Source organism: Schistocerca piceifrons, chromosome 1 (assembly GCF_021461385.2).
Source record: "Schistocerca piceifrons isolate TAMUIC-IGC-003096 chromosome 1, iqSchPice1.1, whole genome shotgun sequence".
Taxonomy (NCBI): domain Eukaryota; kingdom Metazoa; phylum Arthropoda; class Insecta; order Orthoptera; family Acrididae; genus Schistocerca; species Schistocerca piceifrons.
Genome location: NC_060138.1, coordinates 338,072,894 through 338,099,349, shown reverse-complemented (window position 1 = coordinate 338,099,349; position 26,456 = coordinate 338,072,894).

Genomic DNA, 26,456 nt, shown 5'->3' with positions numbered 1-26,456 from the left:
TATTCCCAGTCTGAAACTGTAATGGAGATTGGTCATTGCTTTCCCTCTTGGTACCTGAAACAAGAAAATTAATACCGTTTTGATTCTATTCAGGTTTTCTTTTCTTCTTAGGAAAGATGGTAATAAAAAATGGGCCTACATCAGAGATAATTGAATTAAATGTCACAGAAAATTAAACGGACAAAATAGGAATGGTTCTTGAGTAAACAACAAGCGGAAGTACATATTTTATGACCAACTACAATGTCAATTAAAGTAGCAGATAGAATTAAAGTAGCAGATAGATAAAGTTATCCAAATATGCCATATAATAATGACACTGTAAACCCTGCTGCCACACAAATCGAGAAGCAGTAACACAAACATCAAGCTAACCTGCAGAAAAACAGGAGAGCTACAAACAGATTGGACAGGAAAATGATGACCATCATTGATGCATGTATTGGGCAGGGTCAAGGTAGAGGAAGTCTTTCTTTAGAGGGATTGCACCAACTGTCAGCAAATTTGATGATGAGTGTATCATCAGTAGTAGGGTAATGTCTGATCTGGGTAATTTGTTTGTGTAAGGTGCATAAATTCAGGGGAAATCATACATTCAGGAGCAAACTGCATTGCTTTATGACCTCTCCACCCACCCTCCCCCCTTAACCAGTTATTGTGCTAATTGATTTATGACCCCCCTGGAATTATCCATCCTTATGATAAATTCCCCCAAACACCCCCTCCCCCTCTTCACCACCTCTTTGGGAAATCTCCAAACCCTCCCCCTCACTGATACAAGCCCACTTTTGATATAAAATTAATTGACTAATTAATTCAGTTGATCAATTAATTACCTCTTTACACCTGGGAAATGGCCCAGGCTTCCCCTCCACTCCACACTTTTCCCCCCTCCCCATCCAGAAAAAAATTGGCAGGAAACTCACTCAGTCTGTGCAGAGCTGTTGGTGTGGAATGTGCAAGTATTACCCTATTCAGTAAATACATTTCCTAATTATATAATTACACTGCTGCACATTAAAGTTATTGTCTTGTTGTAAAAGTTACACATGTGTGCTCAGTTTGATGTGCAGGGATTGACTGAAATACCGCACATTATTACCCCGCCCTTCCCAGAAAAATGGGTGGGAAAAATCTCGGAGCTGGTGGACTCAAAGGATCTCACAACAGGAAAAAATGAAATGAGTGGGTGGCATTGTTGGCCAGGAGACCACATCTGGGGAAGTTCGGCCGCCTAGTGCAAGTCGACACCAAATTGGGTGATTTGTGTGCCGGTGATGAGAATGAAATGATGATGAGCACAACACAACACCCAGTCCACAAGCGGAGAAAATTCCCAACCCTGCCAGGAATCGTACCTGGGCCCGCTGTATGGAAAGCAAGCTTGTAATCAATCACCCAGCTAAGCAGGCATAATCACAACAAGAAATTCAACTAAATTTCCAATGATATAATAATATACTGTTTATTTACAAAATTCTATTTGCAGAGGCTGGATCTCTTTTATTTGGCGGGAAAATTCATCATTCTCTGAATGTCTCTTGTCTCTTGTCGGGAATGTTATGCTTGTGGAATATAACGTTTCTGTAGATAGTGTTCTGACATATCACTAGATGTGCGTGGGAATTGATCAGACTACTATTCCCGTTAAAATTTACATAAGTCTAGCCATAAAGTGAGGATTGACTAGTTGTGGGAAATTGTGATTTCGGCGCGTTGATCAGTATATCCGACTGTAAGGGCTGATAGATTCGTTTCGTTAACACCAAGGCAAGGATTCAACTGGATCTGCTGTAGTGTACAAACAGAGTAGACAATACACGTGTAACATCACGGATACGCAAAACATGCTCTCATCAGCTCCCTTCACCGATTCCCACATTTTGTTGTCGCACTATTGTTCAAATGTGTGTGAAATCTTGTGGGACTTAACTGCTAAGGTCATGAGTCCCTAAGCTTACACACTACTTAACCTAAATTATCCTAAGGACAAACACACACACCCATGCCCGAGGGAGGACTCGAACCTCCGCCAGGACCAGCCGCACAGTCCATGACAGCAGCGCCCTAGACCACTCGGCTAATCCCGCGCGGCTGTCGCACTTTTGACTACGACGTTTATTACAGTATGTCAACGCCTATCAGTGATGGCTTTCCAGCGCTTTTATCCGCGGGAGTGCAGTTGATTATCGCATAGTGCCTGACGCCCGTTCTTTACAACACTTCTTTAAGAGACTTCTCGTGGGGTACAGCACCTTCCCGAAGGGGTGACCGAAAATACCTACAGCCTGTTTTCGAATCTAATTGGCTAGAAGACATAACTGTTAAATAATTTCCTAGATCTGAAGAGAATCGAGACATCTCTTCAGTGTGAGCGAGGCCATACTATAATTTTTTTGGACACTGCACACATACACTATGTGATCAAAAGTATCCGGACACCTGGCTGAAAATGACTTACAAGTTTGTGGCGCCCTCCATCGGTAACGCTGGAATTCAGTTTGATGTTGGGCACCCTTAGCCTTGATGACTGCTTCCGCTCTCGCAGGCTTACGTTCAATCAGATGCTGGAAGGTTTCTTTGGGAATGACAGCGCATTCTTCACGGAGTGCTGCACTGAGAAGAGATATCGATGTCGGTCGGTGAGACCTGGCACGAAATCGGTGTTCCAAAACATCCCAAAGGTGTTCTATAGGATTCAGGTCAGGACTCTGTGCAGGCCAGTCCTTTATAGGGATGTTATTGTCGTGTAACCACTACGCCATAGGTTGTGCATTATCAACAGGTGCTCGATCGTGTTGAAAGATGCAATCGCCATCCCCCTATTGCTCTTCAACAGTGGGAAGCAAGATGGTGCTTAAAACATCAATTTCGGCCTGTGTTGTGATAGTGCCACGCAAAACAACAAGGGGTGCAAGCCCCTCTATGAAAAATGCCCCCACATCATAACACTACCGCCTCCGAATTTTACTGTTGGCATTAGATACGCTGGCAGAGGACGTTCACTGGGCATTCGCCATACCCACACCATGCCACCAATAGGAAGCAAGGAAAAACTGTCCCACACACAGGTATCGCTTTGATTAATTAACCAGTCAATTTGATCGAGTGCGGTAGTGGAAATGGACTTTTCCCAAGATATCAACAGACCAGCATTTGGGGGTGGGGATTTACCAAGTAGCCGGCCGGAGTGGACTTGCGGTTCTAGGCGCTACAGTCTGGAGCCGAGCGACCGATACGGTCGCAGGTTCGAATCCTGCCTCGGGCATGGATGTGTGTGATGTCCTTAGGTTAGTTAGGTTTAATTAGTTCTAAGTTCTAGGCGACTGATGATCTCAGAAGTTAAGTCGCATAGTGCTCAGAGCCATTTTGAACCATTTACCAGGTATCTTCTACTTTGTTCAGGACAAAAGAGTGGTGAGTGTCGTTTCTAGTAGCACATGACAGACACTCACTGGGTGGGAAGTAACGAGAGAGAGAGAGAGAGAGAGAGAGAGAGAGCTCGACAGGAATTTCCCAGGTATCAATATCAAAGAATTGCTGTCACCTGATGTTTTGTATGACAGGAAGTGACTGTTGGGTAAATGGGGGAAGGGAGGAGGGGTTTGGAGTTTCTTCTCCCACTGTCCCCTGCTGGTGCTGTTGTGAACTGAATCAGTAGTAGCTGCACAACAGCGTGAGCAGATCGAGCAGGTACTTCCACTGACCTAAGTTGTGTTTGGGAGCAAGTGAGTCTGGTATCAAAGGGATGCCGGCACCTGATGCTTTGTTTGCGGATTAAACAGCAGGTGACCCGGGGCTATTACTGACAGTGGCCGGGTACTCCTGCAGTCACTGTCCGGTGTTCCACGTGCGTCCAGCAACGATCCCATCACCGCTCGGCATTCTGCGAACAGCGTGTGGGAAGAAGCAATGGTGTGCATTCAGAAAGCTGTTTTTTTGCTGTATAAGTTTTAGTGCAATCTGCACCAGGGTAATTATTTGCAGTGAGTGGTTTTTGTTGATTTCATGACAGTATTCCCTGCTGATCAGATAAAAGCGACCTATTTGCGTATTTAATTACTTCTATTCGATGTGTTTTACAATTTCTTCAAAAATTAAAACAACAACAGAGAATTATGAGTTTTTCCTGCCAAATAAAAGAGATATCCAACCCCTGCAACATGAATTTTATAAATATACAACATATTATTATATCCCCTGCATTTCCTGTTTGGGATCGATGATGTGATGATGGAGAGGGTTTTAAGGGCGGACGACGGCAATGTCTTCAGCGCCTGCTCAGTAACAGATTGAAATGGGTGTCGTTCCAGTCCACCAGCTCAGCGACTTTTTCCGCCAATTTTTTTGTGGGAAGGATCGGGAGGCAGGTGCCAGGGGGTGGGACGTCCTCTGCTGGTGGCATTGTACACTAGGTCAGTCTAGTCCTGTATGTCAAAAAAATGGCTCTGAGCACTATGGGACTCAACTGCTGAGGTCATTAGTCCCCTAGAACTTAAAACTAGTTAAACCTAACTAACCTAAGGACATCACAAACATCCATGCCCGAGGCAGGATTCGAACCTGCGACCGTAGCGGTCTTGCGGTTCCAGACTGCAGCGCCTTTAACCGCACGGCCACTTCGGCCGGCACCTGTATGTCAAGGCGAGCACACATGCGATACTTTTCCATCAACACACTTTTCCAACAATTATGTAATTAGGACATGTAGTTGCTGGACAGTAAAATTTACAGCTTCCACACCTACAATCTGTACAGACGGAGCGATTTTCCTGCCAATTTTTTCTAGGTGGGGGGTGGGGGGGGGGGGAAGTGGGGAAGTGGAGAAGAGGGCTGGGGTATTTCCCAGGGGGGAGGAGTAATTAATTGATCAATTGAATTAATTAGTCAATTAATTTTATGTCAAAAGTGTGCTTGTATCAGGGAGGGGGAAGGGTTGGGAATTTCCCAGAGGAGTGGGGAGGAGGATAGGTAGGAGAGGGGTGGGTGGGTTGCTTGTAAGGATGGATTATCCCCAGGAATCATAAATAAATTAGCATAACAGTTGGTTAAGGGGAGAGGGGTGTGCGGACATTTGCCACACCGGACATTTGCCACGATTTTACCTGCTCCGAACGGTTGGGTTCCTTGCGTCTCCACCCCCCTCCTCCTCCTCCTACTCCTCCTCCTCCTCTTCCTCGCTTACTGAGCCTTTCCGCTGGTTTACTTAACATAGGACCAGAATCTCTATGGATTTTTCGCCACATTTCTAGAGAGAGTTTCGTTGTGGAAACAATTAAATGCATCTCGCATTGAAATCCGCACCAAATGTAGAGCTACAGTAAAACTTCGCCAATCTTGAAGATTTCGCGCTCGTCTAAATTATACGTGCCTTTTTCGGTGCTCCTGCAGTAGCTTTCTGTCGTTTTTTGTGTACCCATGGGGGATCAGTTCCGTCTGATATTAATTTATGTGGTATGAATCTCTCGAGTGCTGTTGATACAATTTCTTTGAACTTAAGCCACATATGGTCTTCACTTACATAGTTTGGAAGGATTGGAGACTGTCTCTTAGAAAGACGTCAACCGAAGTTTTAGTTGCTTTTATAAATATATATATTTCGCGTTTAGTTTTGGTGAATTTCTTTGTTACGGAATTGAGCCTCGCTACGACTGTGTTCACTAATGCCTGTATCCGTCGTGATGCTCAGGGTTATTTGTGGCTTAGAGGTCAAGTGTGTTTTCGTAACCATTTACAATTTGAATGGCCTCGTGAACTAATTGTTCAAAATAATTTTATAAAAAGCATTTAGAACAATTATGGAAGTTGTTTTCTATCTACAGTAGGGTCTGAAAATGTATTTTTGTCGACATACGGAAGGTAGATTGCAGTCACTGCCAACTATAATTGTATGAGTAGGGTACCTACTTGCGATGAGACTCGAGTTTTCTTTGAAATGTTCAGCAACTGTTTCATCTGAGACCGGGGATTGGTAAAAGGAGCCAGTTATTAATTTATTCCGGTGTCGAATATAACCTCTTTCCATACTAAGTCACAGGAACTAACTGCTTCAATGTCGCTTGTGAGCTGGAACACACATTACATTATTTTTCCTTAAGTTGTGCTTCTTGTTTCTGTTATAGTGGATATCATTACAATTACGGTTTTTCCCTACAAAACCTATGATGCTTACTCTGTGACCCTGTAAATACCAGAGCTAAACAAGGTAGAACAACAACGTACGGTACAAGCATAGCATGCTGTATTACTTCATTTCCTTATTTCTAACATTTTAAAATTGTACGTCAACTTTAGATGACATGTCAATCATAGATGTTCTTATCTCTGTTTATGAACGTACTTTTAATCATGTTTTGAACATTGTCCCGCTACACATTATTAACTAATGTTTCGCCGCAAGGGATATTGGATTTTAGAGTAAATTAATGTGAAGTATGTCGTCCTTCTTTTCAAACATTCACGTACTCATTTCTTCTTTCCTTATTGCCTTTGGGCATGCAGTTGTAGCAGTTAAAGTAGGCACAAATTCAGCGATCAAAAAGAAATGGTTAGCGAACATTCGCATTCTGTTTACAGCGTTCCTTTCTTGTTGCTCCCATGCCGATGGACTGTTTCTATCGCAATCAGTAAGCGTGAAAGGAAGCTACCGTACAGACAGAGGGATATATATTTATACTTGGCAGAACTAATTACATACTGACATAATCGTCGGAATTGCTTTCGTTTCCTAAAAGATACAAATATTTCGATTTCGGAAAAAAAGCTCTGTATTCGGCCAAGATGTCGAAGAAAGAGGTCCCTTACGTACTGGTTGTATCGAGTAAGATGTGGAGACGGCGGTTTGAAGGCGGACGGAAGAAGTACGAGGAAGGGCATCCCTTACCTGAGGGATCGCTACCTGTCGAAGGGGCAAGTGTGGCAAATGTCCGGCGTGGCAGATGTCCGGTGTAGCAATGTCCGGCATTCGGGGAGAGGCAGGGGGTGATAAATCGATAAAGTTTGCCCCTGAATGTATGCAAACCTCACGAACAAACTGGCTCAGAACAGGCATTACCCTATTGCTATCGAAGATTTCCAATACAAAGCCATGAAACTTTTTTAATTATGTCAAAACAACAGAACATAAGCTTACATCAGTAATCTCGCAACGTTTCCTGGAATGAGGCATCACATGAACATCAGTCTTTCGGCGGTACAGCATTGTACCAATCACCATGGCGTAATCAACATACCATAACTATTCAATGTACACTCCTGTCAAACACTCTCAAGTCTCAACTGCAACCGATGAAGACATGTATTTGGAATCGTACGGAAATCCTGCTTCTACATTCTCTAATATTTCAGAGACTTTCGACTGCTGATAAAACCAGCAGTGATGTTTCGTCTTAATATTAATCAGGTAGCTTTATTCATTGAATTTCAACTTGTCCTAGAAACAGTTTATTGTAAATTGTGGTGGTCATTTAATATTTTATAATAGGTTAATTTCGATTTATTGTGTACTTATCTCAGTTTCACTGCTATCATTTCAGAAGGGGAAACACAGTTTCGCACGTTGGTGCCTTCGCGTTGAAAATGAGGTCGTAAAATTAAAAATAATTTGTCAAACGTAATTTTTAATGTCCTGAAAAAATTAACATGCTTTATTTCGTCTTCTTGTAATTTTTCGTATAGCGTACGGAAGGCACCAAATTTAAATTGTTCTTGTAACACACTATGCACCCAACACTTCATACATCGACGAGGTTTCTTTTTATAAAAATAATAGTGTATCAAACGTAATTTTTAATGCCCTGAAATAATCAACATGCTTTATTTCGTCCTCTTGTAATTTTCGTATAGCGTACGGAAGGCACCAGATTTAAATTGTTCTTGTAACACAGTATGCACCCAACACTTCATACATCGACGAGGTTTCTTTTTATAAAAATAATAGTGTGTCAAACGTAATTTTTAATGTCCTGAAATAATTAGTTGGTTGGTTTGTTTAGGGAAGGAGACCAGACAGCGAGGTCATTGGTCTCAATGGATTAGGGAAGGGCGGGGAAGGAAGTCGGCCGTGCCCTTTCAAAGGGACCATCCCGGTATTTGCCTGGAGCGATTTAGGGAAATCACGGAAAACCTAAATCAGGATGGCCGGACCCGGGATTGAACCGTCCTCCTCCCGAATGCGAGTCCAGTGTACTAGCCACTGCGCCACCTCGCTCGGTCTGAAATAATTAACATGCTTTATTTCGTCCTCTTGTATTTTTCGTATAGCGTACGGAAGGCACCATATTTAAATTGTTCTTGTAACACTGTACGCACCCAACACTTCCTACGTCGACGAGGTTTCTTTTTATATAAATAATAGAGTGTAACGAGAGTGATAACATCCATATTATCCAGCCTGCCGCTCCCTTGCAAAGAGCTCGACTGCAGTTTTTGAGGCGCGCCTGCCGTCCCCGTGGACATGGCTGCTCTTTTTTTTTACCTGCCGGCAGAAACACCGCCCCGGCAAAAATTCTTGTCGCGGACGAGCGCCCACGCTCGGTGATTGCTGCCGCCGCTGGTGCGCTTAAGTTGTCGCTATCAGCCAGCAGGGGCCGCGCGCTGCCCCGCCAGCCCGCCAGCCAGCCAGCCAGCCAGCACCTGTTGCTTGCCCCCCCTCCCACAGCTCTGCACAGCCGTGCTGACTGCCCCCTGACGCGGCACCAGGAGTCACTGCAGAAGAGGCCAATTCATCCGCACTCGCCCCGAGGGGAGGCGAGGCATGGGCTCATCAGAATCTCAGTCAGCGAAGCTATGTCTCAAGAGGCCTACCATTCAAACATGCTAAAACAAAAATGAAATGCAACTAACATCTGCCTTGTTGGGTGTTGCCGTCCACCCCCTAGGCCTGATGTGATTTTCCACTCAAAAGTTGGCGCGGTAATGATGGCAGCTGCAATCAGAAATCTAACAAGAGTTTTTCTTCAGTAATACACTGAAACGCCAAAGAAACTGATATAAGCATGCGCATTCAAATGTAGAGATATGTGAACAGACAGAAAACGGCGCTGCGTTCGGCAGTGCCTATACAGGTTTGTCCATTGATCGTGACCGGGCCAAATATCTCACGAAATAAGCGTCAATCGAAAAAACTACAAAGAACGAAACTTGTATAGCTTGAAGGGGGAAACCAGATGGCGCTATGGTTGGCCCGCTAGATGGCACTGCCACAGGTCAAATGGATATCAACTGCGTTTTTTAAAATAGGAACACCCATTTTTTATTACATATTCGCGTAGTACGTAAAGACATATGAATGTTTTAGTTGGACCACTTTTTTTCGCTTTGTGATAGATGGCGCTGCAATAGTCACAAACAAATGGCTCACAATTTTAGACGAACAGTTGGTAACAGGTAGGTTTTTTAAAATCAAAATACAGAACGTAGGTACGTTTGAACATTTTATTTCGGTTGTTCCAATGTGACACATGTATCATTGTGAACTTCTCACTTCTGAGAACGCATGCTGTTACAGCGTGATTACCTGTAAACACCACATTAATGGTTCAAATTGCTCTGAGCACTATGGGACTTAACTACTGTGGTCATCAGTCCCCTAGAACTTAGAACTACTTCAACCTAACTAACCTAAGGACATCACACACATCCATGCCCGAGGCAGGATTCGAACCTGCGACCGAAGCAGTCGCGCGGTTCCGGACTGCGCGCCTAGAACCGCTAGACCACCGCGGCCGGTCCACATTAATGCAATAAATGCTCAAAATGATGCCCGTCAACCTCAATGCATTTGGCAATATGTGTAACGACATTCCTCTCAACAGCGACTAGTTCGCCTTCCGTAATGTTCGCACATGCATTGACAATGAGCTGACGCTTGTTGGTAGGCGTTGTCGGCGGATCACGATAGCAAATATCCTTCAACTTTCCCCACAGAAAGGAATCCGGGGACGTCAGATCTGGTGAACGTGAGGGCCATTGTATGGTGCTTCGGCGACCAATCCGCCTGTCATGAAATATGCTATTCAATACCGCTTCAACCGCACACGAGCTATGTGCCGGACGTCCATCATATTGGAAGTGCATCGCCATTCTGTCATGCAGCGAAACATATTGTAGTAACATCCGTAGAACGTTACATAGGAAATCAGCATACATTGCACCATTTAGATTGCCATCGATAAAATGGGGGTCAATTATCCTTCTTCCCATAATGCCGCACCATACATTAACCCTCCAAGGTCGCTGATGTTCCTCTTGTTGCAGCCATCGTGGATTTTCCGTTGCCCAATAGTGCATATTATGCCGGTTTACGTTACCGCTGTTGGTGAATGACGCTTCGTCCCTAAATAGAACGTGTGCAAAAAATCTGTCATCGTCCCGTCATTTCTCTTGTGCCCAGTGGCAGAACTGTCCAAGACGTTCAAAGTCCTCGCCTTGCAATTCCTGGTGCATAGAACTATGGTACGGCTGCAATCGATGTTGGTGTAGCATTCTCAACACCGACGTTTTTGAGATTCCCGATGCTCGCGCAATTTGTCTGCTACTGATGTGCGGATTAGCCACCACAGCAGCTAAAACACCTGCTTGGGCATCATCATTTGTTGCAGGTCGTGGTTGACGTTTCACATGTGGCTGAACACTTCCTGTTTCCTTAAATAACGTAACTATCCGGCGAACGGTCCGGACACTTGGATGATGTCGTCCAGGATACCGAGTAGCATACATAGCACACGCCCGTTGGGCATTTTGATCACGATAGCCATACATCAACACGATATCGGCCTTTTCCGCAATTGGTAAACGGTCCATTTTAACACGGGTAATGTATTACTAAGCAAATACCGTCCGCACTGGCGGAATGTTACGTGATACCACGTACTTATACGTTTGTGACTATTACAGCGCCATCTATCACAAAGTGAAAAAAGTGTTCCAACTAAAACATTCATATTTCTTTACGTACTACACGAATATGTAATAAAAACGGGGGTTCCTATTTTTAAAAACGCAGTTCATATCCGTTTGAACTATGGCAGCGCCATCTAGCAGGCCAACCATAGCGCCAGCTGGTATCCCCCTTCAAGCTAGGCGAGTTTGGTTCTTTCTAGTTTTTTCGTTTGATGCGTATTTCGTGAGGTATTTGGCCCAGTCACTATCAATGGGTCACGCTGTATAAGACAACAAGTGTCTGGCGCAGTTGTTAGATCGGTTACTGCTCCTACAATGGCAGGTTATCGAGATTTAATTGAGTTTGAACATGGTGTTACAGTCGGCACAGGAGCGATGAGACACAGTATCTTAGAAGTAGCGATGAAGTGGGGATTTTCCCGCACGACAATTTGACGAGTGTACCGTGAATATCAGAAATGCGGCAAAACATCAAATCTCCGACATCGCTGCGGCCGGAAAAAGATCCTGCAAGAACGGGACTATGACGATTGAAGAGAATCGTTCGATGTGATAGAAGTGCAACCCTTCCTCAAGCTGCTGGGCCATCAACAAGTGTCAGCGTGCGAACCATTCAACGAAACATCATCGATATGGGCTTTCTGAGCTCTTGATGACTGGGCAACACAAAGCTTTACGCCTCGCCTGTGCTCAACACCGACATTGGACTGTCAATGACAGGAAACATGTTGCCTCATTGGATGGGTTGTTTGTTGTGGTCTTCAGTCCTGAGACTGGTTTGATGCAGCTCTCCATGCTACTCTATCCTGTGCAAGTTTCTTCATCTCCCAGTACCTACTGCAACCTACATCCTTCTGAATCTGCTTAGTGTATTGATCTCTTGGTCTCCCTCTACGATTTTTACCCTCCACGCTGCCCTCCAATGCTAAATTTGTGATCCCTTGATGCCTCAAAACATGTCCTACCAACCGATCCCTTCTTCTAGTCAAGTTGTGCCACAAACTTCTCTTCTCCCCAATCCTATTCAATACCTCCTCATTAGTTACGTGATCTACCCACCTTATCTTCAGCATTCTTCTGTAGCACCACATTTCGAAAGCTTCTATTCTCTTCTTGTCCAAACTGGTTATCGTCCATGTTTCACTTCCATACATGGCTACACTCCATACAAATACTTTCAGAAACGACTTCCTGACACTTAAATCTATACTCGATGTTAACAAATGGATGGGTCTCGTTCAAAATTGCATCGAGCTGATGGACGTGTACGGGTATGGAGACAGCCTCATGGATCCATGGACCCTGCATGTCAGCAGGGGACTGTTGAAGCTGGTGGAGGCTTTGTAATGGTGTGGGGCGTGTGTAGTTGGTATGATATGGGACCCCTGATACGAGGCGTGTTTTTTAAGTAAGTACCCGTTTTGAAATTAAAAAAAACGTGCTAAGATATCTCAGCAATTTTATTTTTACATGAAAGCCTGTACCTTAATCTACTTTTCTACATAATTTCCGTTAATATTGAGGCACTTGCCATAACGTTGTACCAGTTATTGAATACCCTCCTCATAGAAGTCTGCCGCCTGACTTGTTAACCACTGCATCACCACTGTTTTGACTTCGTCATCGTCTTGAAGACGCTGACCGCCCAGGTGTTTCTTCAAGTGCAGGAACAGTAGGTAGTCACTGAACGCAAGATCGGGGCTGTACGGAGGATGATCTAGAGTGTCCCATCGAAAAGATGTGATGAGATCTTTGGTCTGATTCGCCACATGCGGACGGGCATTGTCTTGCAGCAAAACGATGCCCTTGCTCAACTTCCATGGACTGTTGCTTCGATTCTGGTGTCACGTAGGCCACCCATGTTTCATCACCCGTAAAAATTTGGCTTAAGAAATCAGCACCGTCGTTGTGGTACCGCTCAAGGAAAGTCAATGCACTGTCTAAACATTTGGTTTTGTGCACATCCGTCAACATTTTCGGTACCCAACGTGGGAACAATTTTCGGTAATTCAAGTCCTCGGTCACAATGCCATACAAAACACTACGAGAAACATTAGGAAAGTCATCTCGGAAGGAGGAAATCGTGAAGCGTCTGTTTTCTCTCACCTTTTTGTCCACTTCCTGCACCGAACTTTCACTAACGACCGAAGGATGCCCACTCCATTGTTCATCATGCACTGTGCACTGAATTGGTAGCTTCAGATTTAACAGTGTTACAGGAGTGTATATACATTTTGGATGAAAGATGCAGGCCGCTGTCGGCAGGGACGAACTGAAACAGCCCGCTGAAAAAATCTTTTAGAAATGAGTGAACTATAGAATGTGCTGACATCACATACCCCTACCGCTCAACACAAACCCCTCCCCATCATTCCGTATTGGAAATGGTTTTCATAATTGACCAGATTGGGTGATATTTTGTCATTTAGGCTATGAATGGTAGAATATTCAGCAATTTTTTAAAGAAAGGCAACTATCGCCATTTGAGCGATATTTTTATTGAAGAGTGTGGTTTTTGGACGACACAGACAAATCAAAGTGTATTTCTACGCACTGATTTTAATTTAATGCTATTTGTAATGATATTTACCCTTCCGATGCCTTGTGAACTAATGAAATATTGCAATCCCAAAAGTTTGCCAATCTCCAAATGACAGTTAAGGCAAATACAGTGATGGTACCTTCGAAAGAGCATGGCCGCTTTCCTTCTACAACCTTCCCTACTCAAAGGTTGTGCTCTGCCTCTAATGACCTCGCTGTCGACGGGACGTTAAGCACTAATCTCCTCCTCCTCCTAAAAATAATGGCTCTAGTGACAACATTAAACTGCAGTAGATAGGTAATTACGTTATTACAATAGTGTGTACATACACACAACAGAAAAAGTTCTGCATCGCCTCGGTTCCGAGAGTTCCGGAACCTGTACAGGAAATTGGAATAGAGATCAACACAAACATCATTTCTACCCTATTTATTGCTCATGAAAACCACACATTGCTTGTTGTACCACCATACAGCGAGACCTTCAGGGGTGGTGGTTCAGATTGCTGTACACACCGGTACCTCTAATACCCAGTAGCACGTCCTCTTGCACTGATGCATGCCTGTATTCGTCGTGGCAGACTATCCACGAGTTCATCAAGGCACTGTTGGCCCAGATTGTCCCACTCCTCAACGGCGATTAGGGGTAGATACCTCAGAGTGGTTGCTGGGTCACATCGTCCATAAACAGCCCTTTTCCATCCTGCCCAGGCATGTTCGATAGGGCTCATGTCTGGAGATCATGGTGGCCTCTCTAGTCGAGCGATGTCGTTATCCTGAAGGAAGTCATTAAGAAGATGTGCACGATGGAGGCGCGAATTGTCGTCCATGAAGACGAATGCCTCGCCAATATGCTGCCGATATGGATGCACTATCGGTCGCAGTATGGAATTCACGTATCGTACAGCCGTTACGGCGCCTTCCATGACCACCAGCGTTGTACGTCGGTCCCACATAATGCCACCCCAAAACAGCAGGGAACCTCCACCTTGCTGCACTCGCTGGTTGGTCTGTCTAAGCCCTTCAGTCTGACCCGGTTACCTCCAAACACGTCTCCGACGATTGTGTGGTTGGAGGCATGTGCGACAGACACCGGTGCAGAGAACGTGATGCCAATCCTGAGCAGTCAATTAGGCTGTACCGCGCTGCTTGGTGTCGTGGTTGCAAAGATTGACCTCGCCATGGACGTCGGGAGTGAATTTGCGCATCTTGCAGCCTATTGCGCACAGTTTGAGTCGTAACACGACGACCTGTGGCTGCACGAAATGCATTATCCAACATGGTGGCGTTGCTGTCTGGGTTCCTCCGCGCCATAATTCGTCGGTGGCGGTCATCCACTGCAGTAGTAGCCCTTGGGCGGCCTGAGCGAGGCATATGTCGATGACAGTTCCTGTCTCTCTGTATCTCCTCCATGTCCGGACACCATCAGTTTGGTTCACTCTGAGACGCCTGGACACTTCCCTTGTTGAGAACCCTTCCTGGCACAAAGTACCAAAGCGGACGTGATCGAACCGCGGTATTGACCGTCTAGGCATGCTGAACTACATACAACACGAGCCGTGTACCTCCTTCCTGGTGGAATGACTGATCGCCTGTCGGAATAACTGATCGGCTGACGGAACTCCTCCTAATAGGCGCCGCTCATGCTTGGTTGTTTACATCTTTGGGCGTGTTTGCTGATATCTCTGAACAGTCAAAGGGACTGTGGTTCAAATGGCTCTGAGCACTATGGGACTTAACTTCTGAGGTTATCAGTTCCCTAGAACTTAGAACTACTTAAACCTAACTAACCTAAGGACATCACACACATCCATGCCCGAGGCAGGATTCGAACCTGCGACCGTAGCGGCAGCGCGGTTCCGGACTGAAGCGCCTAGAACCGCTCGGCCACAAAGGGACTGTGTCTGTGGTACAATATCCACAGTCAACATCTATCTTTGTGATACAATATCCACAGTCAACGTCTATCTTCAGGAGGTTTGGGAACAGGGTTGATGCAAAACTTTTTTTGATTTGTGTATTTTTGAATTACCTTAAGGCTAGCGGACGATTCAGAATGATTTTCCTCTTCTTTCTTGTTACAAACCAACCCACTATCACAACAGCACACAACACAGAAACAACAGTCCGTAGCACTTACATTAAATTCCTATCACAACAGCACACAACACAGAAACAACAGTCCGTAGCACTTACATTAAATTCAACTGCAAGTAAAGAAACTGAACTAAACGACAACTGAGCTCAAACAAGGCTTTGGCTAAAATAGACATAGGTCAGGCTGACAGTGATATGGGGGTATGGACAGTTTAAATCTACCATTGGCCTTGCTGACGTAATGAACACCGAAGCTGTGACGAGACTCTAGGCTCGGTTCTAGGCGCTACAGTCTGGAACCGCGCGACCGCTACGGCTCAGGTTCGAATCCTGCCTCGAGCATGGATGTGTGTGATGTCCTTAGGTTAGTTAGGTTTAAGTAGTTCTAAGTTCTAGGGGACTGATGACCTCAGAAGTTAAGTCCCATAGTGCTCAGAGCCATTCGAAGCTTTGATAATCGCCGGACTCCTCCGGAAGTGGCATCCCACTACAGTCGTTGATGTCTGAGCGAGGAATCTGCGACGGGGCGAAGGCGTTCCGGAGTTTTATGACTTCGAAATCTTAGTTGTTTTACTTTGTTCTATTGTGACACTATGTAGTAGGCTAATTGGGTGCTTATTTACTTTTGAAGGATTTGTACTTGCATGTAAATGGATAATTGAGACGAACATGTTGTTATTTAAGTTTTCTTTTTTCCAAATACCGGCATTCGCCTTGGGGCTGAGGGAAAAACCTCTCGGTCGTAAAAATCCCAGCTGGGTTTGTTTATGTAGAGAATTTCTTCTGCAGAAGATGAAAAACTTGAAACTCTAGTCGATGTAGCGAATTTTGTTCCTTCTGTAGGAATCGATTGAAGTACTATAGAACAGTAAGTTCTTCTTTCTATATCAGGTTGCTACATCATTCCAAATCATAGTACGTGTTCTTGGTCTATTGGCAATCTTACTGATTTCTCCGTTTTCCAGAGGACTCTTTTGGTATGAGTTCGATAATGCTTCGAGAATAATGCAGGGAGAAAACACATATTTGAATTTCGGAAAGTTAAACGTTTTAGGATAATGCTGCATGAGTGATTTTGTAAGTACGTAGCAACGTAGTCTGTTGAGTCCAAAGCTGCTGATTTTTTTGGAGCTCTCCAGCTATTCGAAGCATCCTCCGATCAGCAGCTAGAATTTTTTTCGTATGGTCAGATGACATAATGGGATATATATCCCGAGAATGCGGCCGACAAATATTTCATGTCTGAGAAGGGCAACTGGTTATTTCACTCCACGAGTTCGATATGTCATAAGACGTACTGGGAGTTAGCTCGGCTTTCAGCTTGTTTAATCTTTTACATGTGTTTTCCTGTCAGTTCGGAAGTTCATCTTGATAGATTCATAGAAATTTGGAAATTTGTGGTAAGTTGCTATGGAACCAAACTGCTGAGGTCATAGGCCCCTAGGCTTACACATTACTTAATCTAACTTATGCTAAGGACAACACACACACCCATGCCCGAGGGAGGATTCGAACCTCCGGCGGGAAGATTCATAGATATTTAATATTTGGTTGTGGAATAATTTCTTGCACCCAGTGCTGAGTTTGTTGGATTTATGTTGTTGGTGATTAGTATTATTTGCGAAATATGAAATATGTGAAGTGAAACCAGAGAATATTTTGAATTTCAAGAAGTGGTGGTCAATGATTTATAAAAGAAATTGTATATGTGAATACATTTATCGAAGTCAGTACCACGAGACGTGATAGCACATTATGACATCAGCACAACGATGCAGTTACCGTACAGAAGCCACCTCTGTGGGTGTATAATAACACCACGTATTATTGATGGTATCTCGAAACACAAACTCCGCCTTTCTCAGCCAGGGCGTACTTCAAATTCTATTTTTCCACCTAACTGTGCACATTCCATGGAGAGAATTCCAGTAAAAGCATCAACAATAAACGGCATTACCATATTACTCACTTACATACCTAAAATATCAAGAATTGTACCATGAAATTATCCGTTGACCCACAAGTGAAGTTGTGAATCCAATATAGCAAGATTACTACAGAAATTCGAAATGGTGTACTGCAGGGCTTCCCAACCTTCTCAGCTGGCGGACCCCTTTTTCAGTCGAAAATTCATGGCGGACCCCTACTCAGTCAAGAGCACAGTAACTTTAAATTTCAGAGTTAAACCCATGGGAACTGAAAGGTTCTTAATGCAAGTGCCATGTTCCCAATGACCCCCCCCCCCGAAGTATCAATAGTCTTTGTCTTAGAGATGAATGAAAACAACTTGAAATTAACGATCCAATTTGAATTCCTACTGTATCCAGACACTTACTAGTGGATTTACTCCCTTTGTTCAACACACTATAGCCTGATTAAAATTACTTGATAATTGACATTTCACACGTTGGAGCTGCCTTCCTCCAAGAGCAATCAACGTCACGTCCAAACTGTTCGCTGTTGACAAGCTGCCGCTTGTGGTTTGTTCACTTCCACTGTTTGGCTACTATTGTGTAAGGAGCATGCATATTTCGTAACAGTCGTGTGTGTGTGTGTGTGTGTGTGTGTGTGTGTGTGTGTGTGTGCGTGTGTGGTTTTTCGTGAAATCCGAAGAAAAATGTTCAAATGTATGTAAAGTCTATGGCACTTAACTGCTGAGGTCATCAGTCCCTAGTCTTACACACTATTAACCTATAATGACAACACACACACACACACACACACACACACACACACACACAAATACACACACACACACACACACATGCCCGAGGGAGGACTCGAACTTCCGGCGGGAGCGGCCGCGCAATCCACGGCGACACAGCGCCTTTGACTGCGCGGCCATTCCGCGCAGCTGTGAAGGAAAGAGGCAAACCCATGATTCGGGATATAAACACATCACGAAAGAAAAGAGGCCAAGGAATTACCTTTATAGGACTATTGTGACATCTGTTGTGCAATGTGTGGGAATAAATTCACCCAGTTTACAGGCGTTTCCAAAACCGGATTTCGTAAGCCGATGTCCCAGTTCCGCTTTTGATTCGTCAAAATCGATTCTGGAAATCTGCTTTTATAATGCCATTTTCCAGTTCCACAACCGATTTTCGTGCCCATGTAAACAGCTCGGAAAGTCTAGTTATTTTTACGTCTTTGCGTATCTACTGAACGGCAGTTGTCAGTCCATAGCCGGCTGCTAGCAGGCGGCGTTGCAACAATGTCCTGTCAGTTGGTAGCTGGCTACTGGCAGGCGGCGTGGCAACAGTTTAGCCACAGCTGACAACTTGAGTTACTACTTGGACACTATATCGTGGCAGTCAGCCTCGACTGTAAACAAATTAGGAAAACAAACAAACAGACTCTCTTATTTCTATATAAGACAAAGCATTTCACAGAGCGTAAGACGTCTTTTCTCAGAGGAAACAATTCCTGCAGAGGAGGCTTACCTTTTACAAGGTGGCACGTGAAAAGTCCTCATTTGTTTACGCTCGCAGCCAGTTGCCACAATATAGTGTCAGAGCAATAGCAAGTAATTGTAATTGAAGTACAGGCAGGCCATATTTTTAACTGAGAGGACGGAATATATTATAAAAGAAAGAAATTAGCTTTAGAGATCATTTTAATTTTCGTAACGAAAGTATCAATGCCAACAGGATTCAATTAATAATTATTTTGTAAATGGTAGAAGGCAGAAACAAGATTCCTACAGAGTTATAGTTCAGGTACGATCACTGAGCATCTACGAAGAAAAATGGCTTCTTCTTTATTATAGATGAATCTGTAGGAATAATAATGGAATCCTAATGTGATGGTTGAGGGTGCTTCTGCTGACACAATTTTGAGAAGTTGAGTTCATTTCTTAACAACTGGAGACGGATGTCTGGTTCCGCATCTAGACAGCCTCGGTACTTAGTTTTGTGGGCAGCATAGATCGAGAATCCAGATTCAGACACGTATGTTGTGGCAAACGGAAGAAGTACACGTTTTGCCTTTTCAACAAGGGGGTAGTATTTCTTGTTATCCAAACGGATCCAAAAGTGTGAGTGACAGTCAATGTCAAAACGATTTCAAGGTAGGGTCTGTGGCAATTTCTATCAACAACTCATATTCATTTGATGATAGAGTGTTCGGCTTCTCATCTTCAGCTGTTGGGAAATAATACTCCAACAATGACATCAAGCTTCGGAGATGTTCCAGGATTTGATGAAACAAATTCTTCCCAAGCGCCATTGTTTTGTTTTTCAAAAACTCCTTGAGAAGAGGAAAACACTTGACCTCCCCCTCCTCGACACTCTTTGCCTAAAAATTGATTTTCCTCTTGAATGCTCGAACTTTGTCGATAGCAGTGACCTTTGTTTCACTTTGACCTTGGAGTGAAATATTCATTTCGTTCATTTTGGAGAAAATATCTGACAAATGGGCAAGTATACACTGCCAATTTTCGTCATTAATAAGGTCTGCTAATTTGGTGTCATTCTCCAAAAGGAAAGCTAAGACTTTCAATCTTAATTCGTACAATTGAGAGAGTGCATTCCCACGTGAGAGCCACCTCACTTCTGTGTGGAGAAGCAGGGAACGATGAAGGCTTCCCATATCTTCACACAGTATTGTGAAAAGTCTTGACTTCAACGGCCTTGATTTTATGTAGTTAAATTTTGAATGGATTCGTCTAAAACTTTCTTGAACGAAACAGGCATTCGTTTCGTAGCTAAAGCGTATATGTGGAGAGCACAATGACTACTGCTGCAATTCTTGGCGTTTTCTTGTATCTTCGTTATTGCTCCGACTATAGGACCCGTCATAGCCTTTGCACCATCTGTGCACACATCTATGCAATTAGATCATGAAATTAAAAAATCATCCAATACACGGAATATTTCAGCACCTGTTGTGTTGGTAGGTAGTGGTCCTCCTCAAAACATCCAGAATATTCATAACGGACAAAAGCCAATAAAATCGGTAATCCTGCAACATCAGTGGATTCATCTATCTGCAGAGAAAATGAATTGTGTTTGATGCTAGAAACAAATCTTTCACATAATTAGACATGTCATCAATGCGTCTCTTGACATTATTGTTTGATAATGGTACCGAAGATACAAGCTTTACTGCCTTTTCGTCTAACATGCAATAAAAAAATATTTACACACGGCTTTACGAGATTTTCTGCAATGGTATGAGCTTTGCCTGTTTTTGCCACTCGAAAACTAACCAAGAAAGAAGCTTTTAATGAATTTTCACTAATTGTTTTTGCATGAGTTTTCATGCAGTGCTGAGAAGTAGCTAGTTCAGCACTCTTCCTTTTGAAAAAAATCGATGTCTTTAGCCTGGAAATCCAGGTGAGTACCTTCAAAATGACGGCGCAATTTAACTGGAACCATTGAACTGTTTGGAAGGACTCGCGCGCAAATTACACACTGAGTTTTACCCTCCTTTGTCTCCATAAAGCCTATTTCTAAATAGCTTTCGTTGTACTTACGCTTCTTGGTTATTCCACTTCCACAGGATATTGCAACCAATGGAGTACTTGCAGCGTTTCCACATAATAAATCCGGCTGTGGAGCTTTTTGTGATTGTTCTTCCTTTGGTCGTCCTCCCTCCTCATTCATTTCAACTGGAAACATTCCTTGTTGTGAAGGCAATGGAGAAACTGCACCCTTCTTCGACGATCCTGACTTCGGCCACCGATCGATGTTAGAAGTAATAAACTGGGAAAAAATCGACTTATAAAATAGGTAGTGCACTGACAAAGCTAGTTTAACATTTAACGATGCCTGGGGCCGCTCTGTGATTGGTCGACAAAGCTCGCTCCGCGCATGTGTAAAAGGTTTCAGCGCATCTAGCGCCGTGAGCCGGCGCACAAACGACCCCCGTATTGTTGCGAAACAGTCGATCAGAGAAGCCGCATTCTCCGGCACTAAACTGTGTATGCGTTCTCACTTAGGAACTGCAAAGGCTGCTTGGGAATACGACCTGAAGTAAAAGTACACGTTTTTCACACGAAAAGAAAAATAGTGATGAATTCGATTTTCACATTATTATTCAATAATGTTACTCATTATTTTACACGATTTGGTGAAAGATGGCCGCAGACCCCCTAGAAAGAGCCAGTGGACCCCTAAGGGGTCCGCGGACCACACGTTGGGAAGCCCTGGTGTACTGCATTCCTTCCTTCACGATTATTTTCTTATTAAGTATTAATTGAAAACCAATTTTTTACTTTGTCTAACGCTCATGATCCTTTCACATTCTTAAACTATATGCATGTCCTCAAAGTAATAAATGAATCATAATATTTTCACCAAGAAAATGATAAAACGTAAAAATCTAGTTTGGTTCATGCAAGACAGATTTCAGTCCAACACCAAAAACAAAACTTCTTTCTGTGAAACACTTCAAATTCGTTCAAACTCTGAGAGGACTTGCGTATTCGATCAATAAACAACAGCGATATTTTCCCGTCAGCTTTCAACTGATACTGTAGTGTCATAATGTTTCCTTTTTTCCGGTTTTAACATAACTCGGTTTAATGGACTGAAGCCCCTTCTGGATGGAGCAATTCCTTTCTGGAAGAGCGATCACTGCGTGGCTCGTAGCAGTTGCGGCCGATGGTATCTGAAATCGCATTATTTATGTGACACGCTTATAAGGAAGAATTTTTTTTATCTCGGCGCCTGGAATTCGTTTAAGATGTAGACACTCCTAGAATTCATGGGGTATGAAAGTCACAACATTCTATTTTTTACTTACTTACTTACTCCTCGCCTCTACAGCCCTTGAAGGGCCTTGGCCTGCAGCACAATATCCTGCCGTTCTATCAGATCCATGGCTTTCTGTCTCCATCCTCTTGACACCCAGCTTTTTCATGTCTTCTTCAACTTCATCCACCCATCTCTTCCTGGGGCGTCCCCTGCGCCGTCGGCCTCCAGCCTTCCCATCAAAAATCATTCTACTTTTTGGATTCAATTTACGATCCTGCGAAAAGTTGGAGATATATCTATGAGAGGTAAATATGTCTGGCAAGGAGCATGCTACGATTTATCGACTATCTAGAAAAACTATTATCGTCACACAATTAGCTACATTTTTAGAAGAACTGTAATACATTCGTCACATAAAACACTGGAAATAAGGGACAAATTATACGTAATAAATACTCTTATTCTTATCTCACTTGTATTGAAAAATTGCCCTCCGGTTTTTTTATTGATGCAAACATGTCAGTCACCCACTGACTGAAGTCTGCAACATCTATCAAGAGATCAATTTCAGTGGAAAACATCGCCAAAGCTGACAGTCTTCCCTCGCTCACAGAGATGCGTAAGAATTATTTTATTCTTTCCAAAGATGAAAAGCACGTTTCTGCTTCGACCGAAGTCATGCGAATTGCGAGAATTAGCTTCAACAGTCTAGCGCCCTCAACGTCTTCCCTAGGAGACTCGTTTTTAGAAATTCCATTAGACTGACAGTGATATAAATTATTGTACGAGGTAGGTAGGAAATGTTTTATGACTTAGTTTAGTTTATCCAAAAATGTTTACACTGAACAAACTTCCTTTAAGACATCTTTGGGAAATTTAGGACAGTACGAACGAATCTCTATTTACGATTGACAAAAATATGAAATGCAGTTATGCTGATAAGAAAACATTTCCTCCGAATTTCAACCATCAAAACAAATTTGTGAATGAAGCAAAATTATGGTTGCTGTTGAAATATCCAATTTTGTTAAAATTGTTGGTGGTACAGTGGCGCACCTTGGGGGCTTGGATGTCAACGTTTCAGGAGGAGAGAAAGCTAACTGAAGTGTCCTCCGTAGAGTGGAGACACCTAATGGGGCGTTTGGAACTGCTTCTAGTCAGGGAGGTTGCACGCCGGCTGCAACACCATGTGATGAGCATTATACCTGAGCATTATACCTGATGCTACCGACTCATGCCTGCTCGAAGTAAAATGGGGTCGCGCTGTCTGCCAGGGAGTTAGCATAGGAGTGCAAATGCCCAGAGTTTGCTTTGAACCAGGCAGCGTTTTTGGGTCCGTTATGAGGCAACAGGACACAGGACGACCAAAAGTGCTTGACCATGAGATATTAGGTTGACGCAATAAGTACGTCCCGTTTTTGTTTTCCGTGTTGGTTTGCCGGTTGCTATACGTTTATTTATCGATTGTCATATTTCACTGCTGCTGTTTCAGTTCACATTTTGTCATTTGGACATAGTGAATAGAGCTGTGCTAGAAAATGGTGTCTTGCATTTCCGATAGAGGGTTGACACCACTGAAGGCAGCCAGAAAAATTTGCGCCGTGTGGAGATAATGTAATTGGGCAGAGCACGACAAGAAAATGGTTTTCTCCTGGATCGTTTTGACATTAGTGACTCTCTACGATCTGGAAGACCTACGGGTTTTGATGCAGATTGTTTAAACGCATTAATCCACAATGATCTACGTCAGCGTGCCCGAGAACTGGCAAATGAGGATGAACTGTGATCATTTCACCATCGTGCGACATTTCCCTGCAGTAGGGAAGGTTCAAATACCGAGTATGTGGGTACCGCATGCTCTAAGCCAAAATCACAAAACTTAGCGCGTGGTCGTGGGTGCAGCTCTGCTTACTCTTCATCAATTGGATAGTGAGCAACACCGACTATTCCTATCCTGTACCGTTACTGATGACGAGAAATGATGTCTTTATGCTGACGTAAGAAAAAGAACGTAATGGCTGAGCGGAAGCAAAATAGGAACTTCCCGTACAATGACCTGCACGCATCCACAGAAGATAATGTTATGCATCTGGTGGAACAGCGACGGTGTGGTGAACTACGAACTGCTTACCCGAGGTGTAACCATCACTGCTGACATTTATTGTCAACAACTGAGATGTCCTGCAGACTCAGTCGAGGATGTTTGCATGAAGTGATGCTTCTCCGCGACAACGCCCGCCTGCATTCTGCTAGACTGACAAGAACCACTATTCAGGAGCTGGGTTATGAAGTTATTCCGCACCCACATCATTGACCTGATTATGCGCCCTCAAAAATGGTTCAAATGGCTCTGAGCACTATGGGACTTAACATATTAGGTCATCAGTCCCCTAGAACTTACAACTACTTAAACCTAACTAACCTAAGGACATCACACACATCCATGCCCGAGGCAGGATTCGAACCTGCGACCGTAGCGGTCGCGCGGTCCACGCATCAGCACGGATTTAGAAAGCATCGCTCCTGCGAAACGCAACTCGCCCTTTTTTCACATGATATCTTGCGAACCATGGATGAAGAGTATCAGACAGATGCCATATTCCTTGACTTCCGGAATGCGTTTGACTCGGTGCCCCACTGTAGACTCCTAACTAAGGTACGAGCATGTGGGATTGGTTCCCAAATACGTGAGTGGCTCGAAGACTTCTTAAGTAATAGAACCCAGTACGTTGTCCTCGATGGTGAGTGTTTATCGGAGTTGAGGGTATCATCTGGAGTGCCCCAGGGCAGTGTGGTAGGTCCGCTGTTGTTTTCTATCTACATAAATGGTCTTTTGACAGGGGTGGGTAGCAATGTGCGGCTGTTTACTGATGATGCTGTGGTGTTCGGGAAGGAGTCGTCGTTGAGTGACTGTAGGAGGATACAAGATGACTTGGACAGGATTTGTGATTGGTGTAAAGAATGGCAGCTAATTCTAAATATAGATAAATGTAAATTAATGCCGATGAATAGGAAAAAGAATCCCGAAATGTTTGAATACTCCATAGTAGTGTAGCGCTTGACACAGTCACATCTATTAAATATTTGGGCGTAACATTGCGGAGGGATATGAAGTGGGACAAGCATGTAATGGCAGTTGTGGGGAAGGCGGATAGGCGTCTTCGGTTCATTGGTAGAATTTTGGGAAGATGTGGTTCATCTGTAAAGGACACCGCTTATAAAACACTAATACGACCTGTTCTTGAGTACTGCTCCAGCGTTTGGGATCCCTATCAGTTCCTATTGAGGGAGGACATAAAAGCAATTCAGAGGCGGGCTGCTATATTTGTTACTTCCCTATGAACCATGGACCTTGCCGTTGGTGGGGAGGCTTGCGTGCCTCAGCGGTACAGATGGCCGTACCGTAGGTGCAACCGCAACGGAGGGGTATCTGTTGAGAGGCCAGACAAACGTGTGGTTCCTGAAGAGGGGCAGCAGCCTTTTCAGTAGTTGCAGGGGCAACAGCCTGGATTATTGACTGACCTGGCCTTGGAACATTAACCAAAACGGCCTTGCTGTGCTGGTACTGCGAACGGCTGAAAGCAAGGGGAAACTACGGCCGTAAATTTTCCCGAGGGCATGCAGCTTTACTGTATGGATAAATGATGATGGCGTCCTATTGGGTAAAATAATCCGGAGATAAAATAGTCCCCCATTCGGATCTCCGGGCGGGGACAACTCAAGAGGACGTCGTTACCAGGAAAAAGAAAACTGGCGTTCTACGGATCGGAGCGTGGAATATCAGATACCTTAACAGGGCAGGTAGATTAGAAAATTTAAAAAGGGAAATGGATAGGTTAAAGTTAGATATAGTGGGAATTAGTGAAGTTCCGTGGCAGGAGGAACAAGACTTTTGGTCAGGTGAATACAGGCTTATAAACACAAAATCAAGTAGGGGTAATGCAGGAGTAGGTTTAATAATGAATAGGAAAATAGGAGTGCGGGTAAGCTACTACAAACAGCATAGTGAACGCATTATTGTGGCCAAGATAGATGCGACGCCCACGCCTACTACAGTAGTACCAGTTTATACGCCAACTAGCTCTGCAGATGATGAAGAAATTGAAGAAATGTATGATGAGACAAAAGAAATTATTCTGGTAGTGAAGGGAGACGAAAATTTTATAGTCATGGGTGACTGGAATTCGAGAGTAGGAAAAGGGAGAGCAGGAAACATAG